The sequence below is a fragment of the Oncorhynchus keta genome, chromosome 35, assembly GCF_023373465.1.
Source record: "Oncorhynchus keta strain PuntledgeMale-10-30-2019 chromosome 35, Oket_V2, whole genome shotgun sequence".
In the NCBI taxonomy this organism is placed as follows: domain Eukaryota; kingdom Metazoa; phylum Chordata; class Actinopteri; order Salmoniformes; family Salmonidae; genus Oncorhynchus; species Oncorhynchus keta.
In genome coordinates this window covers 39,160,590-39,171,197 of record NC_068455.1, presented here as the reverse complement: position 1 = coordinate 39,171,197, position 10,608 = coordinate 39,160,590, and positions in this window count along the sequence as shown.

The window sequence follows — 10,608 nt, the reverse complement described above, 5'->3', positions numbered from 1 at the left end:
AGATCAATGTGGAGCTATATCCAGGAAGTACCAGTACCAGATCAATGTGGAGCTATATCCAGGAAGTACCAGTACCAGATCAATGATGGAGCTATATCCAGGATGTATCAGTACCAGATCAATGTGGAGTTATATCCAGGATGTATCAGTACCAGATCAATGTGGAGTTATATCCAGGATGTATCAGTACCAGATCAATGTCAAATCAAAATCAAATCAAATGTTATTTGTCACATATCAATTAGGATGTTATATGCAGATGTAGCCAGAAATGTACTTCAGATCAATGTGCAGTGATATCCAGGAAGTAATCTAACTAATATCAATTACCAGATCAAACTACTGTCTTATACACAGTGTAAGGAGTTATATCCATGGTGATGGTACAGACCAGATCAGTATGATGGTAGTTATATCCAGAGATGTATGTAGTACAAGTAAACAAAGTGGCATAGTTAAAGTGGCTAGTGATACATGTATTACATAAGGATGCAGTCGATGATGTTATATCCAGTATATACGTATGCATATGAGATGAATAATGTAGGGTATAGTAACAGGATATAAGGTAGCATTGTTTAAAGTGGATCAATGTGATATATTTCCATCATTTCCCATCAATTCCCATTATTAAAGTGGCTGGAGTTGGGTCAGTGTCCAGTGTGTTGGCAGCAGCCACTCAATGTTAGTGGTGGCTGTTTAACAGTCTGCTGGCCTTGAGATAGAAGCTGTTTTTCAGTCTCTCGGTCCCAGCTCTGATGCACCTGTACTGACCTCGCCTTCTGGATGATATCAGTGAACAGATCAGTGGTTCGGGTGGTTATGTCCAGGATGATCTTTATGGCCTTCCTGTAACATGGGTGGTGTAGTTATGGAGGGCAGGAGTTTGCCCCCGGTGATGCAGTACCAGATCAACCCTCTGGAGTTATATCCAGGATGTATCAGTACCAGATCAATGTGGAGTTATATCCAGGATGTATCAGTACATCTGTAGATCAATGTTTATATCCAGGATATATCAGTACCAGATCAATGTGGAGTTATATCCAAGCCATGTCTCAGTCCTGATCAAGAGTGGAGTTATTCCAGGATGTCAGTGTGAGTACCAGATCAATTTGTCTGTGATTATATCCAGGAACTTAAAAGTACCCTCTCAACTGTTCCAGTTATAGTTCCCTCTGATGTATCAAGTACACAATCAATCTGGAGTTTTATCCAGGATGTATCAGTTTCCTGATCAATGTGGAGTTATATCCAGGATGTATCAGTACCAGATCAATGTGGAGTTATATCCAGGACCACTGTATCAGTACCAGATCAATGTGGAGTTATATCCAGGATGTATCAGGGAGTACCAGATCAATGTGGAGTTATATCCAGGATGTATCAGTACCAGATCAATGTGGAGTTATATCCAGGATAGTCAGTACACAGATCACATGGCAGGGTGGAGTTATATCCAGGATGTATCAGTACCAGATCTATGTGGAGTTATATCCAGGATGTATCAGTACCAGATCAATGATGGAGTTATATCCAGGATGTATCAGTACCAGATCAATGTGGAGTTATATCCAGGATGTATCAGTACCAGATCAACGTGGAGTTATATCCAGGATGTATCAGTACCAGATCAATGTGAGTTATATCCAGGATGTATCAGTACCTTAGATCAATGGGAACAGGAACAATGGTGGCCAGGATGTAACAGTAGACTGATCAACGATTGAGTTATATCCAGGATGGTATCAGTACCAGATCAACGCGGCTGGGGAGTTGGGCCTATCCAGGATGTATCAGTACCAGATCACCTCGGCTGCAGTTATATCCAGGATGTATCAGTACCAGATCAATGGCACTGGAGTTATATCCAGGATGTATCAGTACCAGATCAATGCCTGGGAGTTATATCCAGGATGTATCAGTTTCCAGATCAATGATGGAGTTATATCCAGGATGTATCAGTACCAGATCAATCAATGTGGAGTTATATCCAGGATGTATCAGTACCAGATCAATGTGGAGTTATATCCAGGATGTATCAGTGCCAAATCAATGTGGAGTTATATCCAGGATGTATCAGTACCAGATCAACGTGGAGTTATATCCAGGATGTATCAGTACCAGATCAATGTGGAGTTATATCCAGGATGTATCAGTACCAGATCAACGTGGAGTTATATCGAGGATGTATTAGTACCAGATCAATGTGGAGTTATATCCAGGATGTATCAGTACCAGATCAATGTGGAGTTATATCCAGGATGTATCAGTACCAGATCAATGTGGAGTTATATCCAGGATGTATCAGTACCAGATCAATGTGGAGTTATATCCAGGATGTATCAGTACCAGATCAATGTGGAGTTATATCCAGGATGTATCATTACCAGATCAATGTGGAGTTATATCCAGGATGTATCAGTACCAGATCAATGTGGAGTTATATCCAGGATGTATCAGTACCAGATCAATGTGGAGTTATATCCAGGATGTATCATTACCAGATCAATGTGGAGTTATATCCAGGATGTATCAGTACCAGATCAATGTGGAGTTATATCCAGGATGTATCAGTACCAGATCAATGTGGAGTTTTATCTATATCCAGGAAGTACCAGTACCATATCAATGTGCAGAGGTATGAGATATTTGAAGTAGATATGTATATGATGGCAGGGTAAAGCGATTAGGCATCAGGATAGATAATAAAATAAAGAACAGACTTGCAGCAGCAAATGATGAGTGTCAAAGTATGTGGTGTGAGTGTGAATGAATAAAGTATGTGGTGTGAGTGTGTATGAATAAAGTATGTGGTGTGAGTGTGAATGAATAAAGTATGTGGTGTGAGTGTGTGTATGAATCAATGTGGTGTGAGTGTGAATGAATAAAGTATGGATGTGTGTATGAATAAAGATATGTGGTGTGAGTGTAAATGAATAAAGTATGTGATGTGAGTGTGTGTATGAATACCAGATCAATGTGGACTGTGTATAATAAAGTATGATGTATGAATAAAGATCAATGTGGAGTTATATCCAGGATGTGAATGAATAAAGATGTGGTGTGAGTGTATATAAAGGATGTATCAGTACCATGAATAAAGTATGTGGTGTGTGAATGTTATGAATAAAGATGTGGTGTGAGTACCATGAATCAAGTATGTGTGAGTGTGAATGAATAAAGTATGTGGTGTGAGTGTGAATGAATAAAGTATGTGGTGTGAGTGTGAATGAATAAAGTATGTGGTGTGAGTGTGAATGAATAAAGTATGTGGTGTGAGTGTGAATGAATCAATGTGTGGTGTGAGTGTGAATGAATAAAGTATGTGGTGTGAGTGATGAATGAATAAAGTATGTGGTGTGAGTGTGATATGAATAAAGTATGTGGTGTGAGTGTGTGTAGAATAAAGTGTGGTGTGAGTGTATATGAATAAAGTATGTGGTGTGAGTGTGTGTATGAATAAAGTTTGTGGTCTGAGTATGTGTATGAATAAAGTATGTGGTGTGAGTGTGAATGAATAAAGTATGTGGTGTGAGTGTGAATGAATAAAGTATGTGGTGTGAGTGAATGAATGTATGTGGTGTGAGTAAATGAATAAAGTAGGTGGTGATGAGTGTGAATGAATAAAGTATGTGGTGTGAGTGTGAATTGCAGTAGTGATGAGTGTGAATGAATAAAGTATGTGGTGTGAGTGTGAATGAATAAAGTATGTGGTGTGAGTGTGAATGAATAAAGTATGTGGTGTGAGTGTGAATGAATAAAGTATGTGGTGTGAGTGTGAATGAATAAAGTATGTGGTGTGAGTGTGAATGAATAAAGTATGTGGTGTGAGTGTGAATGAATAAAGTATGTGGTGTGAGTGTGAATGAATAAAGTATGTGGTGTGAGTGTGAATGAATAAAGTATGTGGTGTGAGTGAATGTGTGGTGTGAGTGAATGAAAAAGTATGTGGTGTGAGTGTGTGTGAATAAAGTATGTGGTGTGAGTGTGAATGAATAAAGTATGTGGTGTGAGTGTGAATGAATGTGGTGTGAGTGTGAATGAAAAAGTATGTGGTGTGAGTGTGTGTAATGAATAAAGTATGTGGTGTGAGTGTGAATGAATAAAGTATGTGGTGTGAGTGAATAAAGTATGTGGTGTGATGAATGAAAAAGTATGTGGTGTGAGTGTGAATGAATAAAGTATGTGGTGTGAGTGTGAATGAATAAAGTATGTGGTGTGTGTGTGAATGAATAAAGTATGTGGTGTGAGTGTGAATGAATAAAGTATGTGGTGTGAGTGTGTATGAATAAAGTATGTGGTGTGAGTGTGAATGAATAAAGTATGTGGTGTGAGTGTGAATGAATAAAGTATGTGGTGTGAGTGTGAATGAATAAAGTATGTGGTGTGAGTGTGAATGAATAAAGTATGTGGTGTGAGTGTGTATGAATAAAGTATGTGGTGTGAGTGTGAATGAATAAAGTATGTGGTGTGAGTGTGAATGAATAAAGTATGTGGTGTGAGTGTGAATGAATAAAGTATGTGGTGTGAGTGTGTATGAATAAAGTATGTGGTGTGAGTGTGTATGAATAAAGTATGTGGTGTGAGTGTGAATGAATAAAGTATGTGGTGTGAGTGTGAATGAATAAAGTATGTGGTGTGAGTGTGTATGAATAAAGTATGTGGTGTGAGTGTGAATGAATAAAGTATGTGGTGTGAGTGTGTATGAATGAAGTATGGCGATTTATGGACTTATGGATTTATGGATAAGAGCGTCTGCTAAAGTGACTAAATGTAAAAGTGTGTGTGTGTAATATGTGTTTGTGTTGTGTCGGTGTGTGTATTGTGTGCTTATGTAGTGTAGGTGAATGTGTGTGGGAGTGTGTGTATGAATGAATGTGTGTATTAGGTGTCGATATACACTGAGTGTACAAAACATTAAGAACACCTGCTCTTTCCATGACCTAGACTGACTAGCTGACTTCGGCCAAATAATATTATAATTTACAGTAAGGATCATGTACTGATGAATTGCTGGAATAATGAATTGTTCTGCTTTATTTGATTCATTTGGTTTTCCGTTTCAAATGTATCTAAGGGTTGGATGTAGAGAAACCCTTGAATTAACTATATCAGTAGATGTCATTAACCGTTATACCATTTCATTACTGCACTGTGTACAAAGACTGACCAGGTGAATCCAGATCAAAGCTCCCTTATTGACGTGACCTATTAAATCCACTTCAATCAGTGTCGATGAAGTGGAGGAGACAGGTTAAAGAATGATTTTTTAAAGCCTTGAGACAATTGAGACATGAATTGTGTATGTGTGCGATTCAGAGGGTGAATGGGCAAGACATAACATTTACTGTATGTGCCTTTGAATGGTAGTAGGTGTCAGGTGCCCCGGTTTGTGTCATCATTAGGAAGGTGTTCCTAATGTTTGGTTTACTCAGTGTATAGTCTAGTGAGTGTAGGATCTGTGCAAGATGGAGTTAGTGCAGGTAGTTTGGGTATCAATAATTATTTAGCAGTCTGATTATTTAGCAGGATTGTGTGTAGAAGCTGTCTCGAAGCCTGTTGGTCCAAGAGCTGATGCTCCGGTACCGTTTGCCGGACAGTAGCAGAATGAACAGTCTATTGCATGGGTATCTGGAGTCTTTGGCAATATGACACCGCCTGATATAGAGGTCCCGGATGGCAGGAAGCTCAGCCCCAGTGATGTACTGGGCTGTCCGCATCACCCTCTGTAGCGCTTTGCGGTCAAGCGCGGTGCATTTGCCATACCAAGCCGTGATCCAGCCAGTCAAGATGGTCTCGATGGTGCAGCTGTAGAACATTTTGTGGATCCAAGGGCCCATTACAAATCTTTGCAGCCTCCTGAGGGGGAAGAGGCGCTGCCCTCTTCACAACTGTATGGTTGTGTGGGGACCATGTTAAGTCCTTAGTGATGTGAATGCCAAGGAACGCGAAACTCTCGATCCACTCCACAACAACCCCATTGATGTGGATGGGGGCATGCTCTCCCCTCTTTCTCCTGTAGTCCACATTCCTTGGTCTTACTGACGTTGGGAAGAGCTTGTTGTCTTGGTACCACACTGCTAAGCCTCTGACCCCCTTCCTGTAGGCTGACTCATTGACGTCAGTGATGAACCACCATCGGTTCGTCAGCAAACTTGATGATGGTGTTGGAGTCGTGTGTAGCCATGCAGTCGTGACTGAACAGGGAGTATAGGAGGGGACAAAGCACACACCCCTTAGGGGCCCCCGTGTTAAGGGTCAGCATGGCAGAGGTGTTGTTGCCTATCTTCATCTGGGGCCGGCCCTTTGTGTCTGCGTCCAGGATCACTTTGGACCGTTGCTGCAGTCTGAACAAACTTTATTATGCATTTAATACATTTCAATACATTCAACATGCAAAATACCAACAATAATTATTATTATATAAAAATAATAATAGGCCTGGTAAATTACTGTGTTTTTTTTTACAAGTGTGAGTTAAACATCTCGTGTGTTTGCCCTTTCACTGTGCTCGGATAGAGAATACTCTGGCCTTGGTTTAACACCTGAAAGGGCCATGAAAGGGACACGGAAGTGGTTGGGGTGATGAGTAACCTTTGTGAGCCAATGTCTTAGCTTCCAGAAGGCTGTCACAGTCTTATGGCATTCAAATGACGAGGGCTCAAACCCAGTCGGTCAATTAAAGGGGCAACAGTGAACACGGCTGGAGCAACCTGGCCATTTTTGGAGGCATGATGCAGCGTAACAAGGGTGATAGCTAATTGTGAATATGTGTATTATTATAAAACTGAACGAGCCTGCTCCTGTGGAATGAAGCACCCTTACTGCGTTGCATGGAACATGCATGTCTATGCACCTTAAAGCTTGAGTGACACCTCAACAAACTAAACATGAAGTAAGTATTATCATGAAATATCCAGCATGCTGCGTTCACACAGCCATCCTAAGAATCCAATTGAGATTTGTATTTAATATCCAATGTTTTTTTTCCCCTGACTGTTCATATTCAGTTTGATCTGTGACCCATATGAGACTTGTGCATTCACACTGACGTAGCCTTTAAAATAGCACACAGATGCAAGGCTCATTTGCTGTCATTGTTGCTTTAAAAGTTGTTGTGGGAACAGCTAGGTCATGTACACACAAAAAAACAAAAAAAACTTTGAGCAAATAAATCTGATCGAGCATCCAGATTGAGGTTTAATATGAAACATCAGAATCATATCAGGATGGAGAAGCCCATACGAATGTGTAATAAATCAGAATTCAAAATATCAGATTCATGTGTTTTTTTTGCAGTTTACACCTTCTGAAAAAAATCTAATAGGTATCAGATGTGCCAATACAACGGAATTGGGCTGCCTGTGTAAACGCTGCCTGAGTGACATGACATCCTCATCATGACGTGACATCATCAGCATGCAACATCTGTCAGAGTCTACCTTTGGGGTTATCTTCTGTATCTACTTCAGATCACAGGAGAGACCGTATGATTCCCATCGAGTGAGAGTGCAGCCCGAACAGACTGGTATGTAAGTGTTTCCTGACTGCTGATCCTTCACCTGCAACAGAATAAGAGAGGATGTATCAATGATAATGTCAGATTGATGATCTAAGGAAAGAGAACACAGAGCTGAAAGGTACTGTGGACTCTATTCACGGTAAGGTGGAGGTGGTGCAAAGGAAGAACAAACAACTTATAGAAACATTGCTTGATGTACTGTCAATCAATGTGGGACAATCTCATCTTTTCAGGGATACCGGAGAATGACAACAGCAGAAGCTGTGAGGACACTGTCTGAGACTTGATGTCAACTCAACTGAAACTGCAGAGTCCATAGAATGGGTAAGGCCTCTGGGAAAAGGCCACGAGCTATTTTTGCATGTTTTGAACATTTTAAGCAAAAGGAAATGGCGAAGAGCAGAGGCAGAGAACTCAGAAACACTGTTTTTGGAATGAATGATCACTTCCCCACAGAGATCAATGAAAAGGGAAAAGCACTGTATCCCATCATGAAAGAAAAGTGTTGCCTGAACCAACGAGTTTCCTTGTTGATGGATACACTTTACATCAACTGTATCGGGGCTCTAGAGTAACTTCCTGGCTATTTTAATCCAACTGTATCGGGGCTCTAGAGTAACTCCCTGGCTATTTTAATCCAACTGTATCGAGGCTCTAGAGTAACTCCCTGGCTATTTTAATCCAACTGTATCGGGGCTCTAGAGTAACTCCCTGGCTATTTTAATCCAACTGTATCGGGGCTCTAGAGTTCCCTGGCTATTTTAATCCAACTGTCCAACTGGCTATTTTAATCCAACTGTATCGAGGCTCTAGAGTAACTCCCTGGCTATTTTAATCCAACTGTATCGGGGCTCTAGAGTAACTCCCTGGCTATTTTAATCCAACTGTATTGGGGCTCTAGAGTAACTCCCTGGCTATTTTAATCCAACTGTATCGGGGCTCTAGAGTAACTCCCTGGCTATTTTAATCCAACTGTATCGGGGCTCTAGAGTAACTCCCTGGCTATTTTAATCCAACTGTATCGGGGCTCTAGAGTAACTCCCTGGCTATTTTAATCCAACTGTATCGGGGCTCTAGAGTAACTCCCTGGCTATTTTAATCCAACTGTATCGGGGCTCTAGAGTAACTCCCTGGCTATTTTAATCCAACTGTATCGGGGCTCTAGAGTAACTCCCTGGCTATTTTAATCCAACTGTATCGGGGCTCTAGAGTAACTCCCTGGCTATTTTAATCCAACTGTATCGGGGCTCTAGAGTAACTCCCTGGCTATTTTAATTCAATGTTCAAATCTGAGTTTGTGTTGCAGTGTATCATGGCAACTTCAATTATAACGAATACATGCTCTATTAATCTCCACTATAATGAATACATGCTCTATTAATCTCCACTCGACAAGGAAATGGTTGCATATAGCTCAGGTTAATGTATGTAGCATTCCTAACAAAATACATTAGGTTTTTAACTTGGTCAACATAAATAAAAATCATATTTTAGCTATGACCGAAAACATTTTGATGCATCTGTAAATGATGGGCAAATGAACATCAAGGATATAATCTACTCAGAAGGGACAGGAATAGTGTAATGAATTTCCTCCTCTTCTTCCGAAGAGGAGAGGCGAAACGGATCAGAGGACCAATACGCGGCGTGGTAAGTGTCCATGGTTATTTTTAATACGTTAAGGTACACATGAACAACTGACTACAAAAAACAAGAAATGTGAAAACTCAAAACAGTCCTATCTGGTACAGAGACAGGAACAATCACCCACAAACACACAGTGAAAACCCAGGCTACCTAAGTATGATTCTCAATCAGAGACAACTAATGACACCTGCCTCTGATTGAGAACCATACTAGGCCGAAACATAGAAATACCCAAATCATAGAAAAACAAACATAGACTGCCCACCCAACTCACGCCCTGACCATACTAACTAAATACAAAACACAGGAAATAAAGGTCAGAACGTGACAAATAGGAATGGTGCAGGTGTAGCTCTGTACATTCAGAATCATATACCTTTTAAGATGAGGGATGACCTTAATGTATGTCAGATAGAGGCACTATGGGCTCAAGTACATCTGCCTCATCAGGCACCCATATTGGTAGGATGTGTGTATAGACCTAGCTCTATGGTGTCCTAACTGAATGACTTATGCACTGGGCTGGACCAGGTCACAGATAGTAACAGATGTGTTTATCTTGGGTGATTTTGTTATAAATTGGAAGGATCATAATAATTCCAATATAACTAAATTAATGAGACATAACGAGAGCTGTGGTTTGACTCTAGATCATCAACTAGGTCACCGTTCGGACATGTGAACTGATCTGATCTTCTGTAATGCTTAAAAGCCAGATCAATGCCCGTGGGCTGGACAGATCATAATATTGTGACCATAACCATGAACACCAAGGTTCCAAAGAAACCCCCAAGGATTGTGGTCCATATAATTTTTAAAACATTTAATCATGAGCAATTTCTAAATGCTTTGGCTGCTGTACCCTGGGAGCTGATTTATCTAGAGGATGAACTAAATCACCCTACAGAATGTTTTATTGATTTGCTCACTGAGGTAATGGACCATCATGCCCCAGTAAGAAAGACTACTGTTGTGGCTCGTCCATCTCCGTAGATTGATGAATCAGGGTGAGGCATTTTCTTATCGGCCAAATCTAAACTAGAAATTGATGAACAGAAATATAGAACACAACGTAATTATGCAGTTAAATTAAATAATGAGAAGTAAACTTTATTTTATAAAAATGCTTTTATTGATTGTAAAAATTATGAAAAAAGGTATTGAGTAAAGTTAAGGGCTTACTTGGTACATCTATCTCATCATATCCATCTAATATGGAGGTTGACAGGAGAACAATAACAAAACCAGCTGATGTCATTTTGCTGATTAAAAATAAATAAAAATAAAATCATATACTGAGTGATAATGTAAACACCCATTCTTCCAAACAAGCTATTGTCCAATGGATTGATGATCATATTATGAGCAACAATACCTGCTCTTTTAGTCTACACATGGTGTCAGTTGAGGTGTTAAACCTATTGAGGTCATTACCC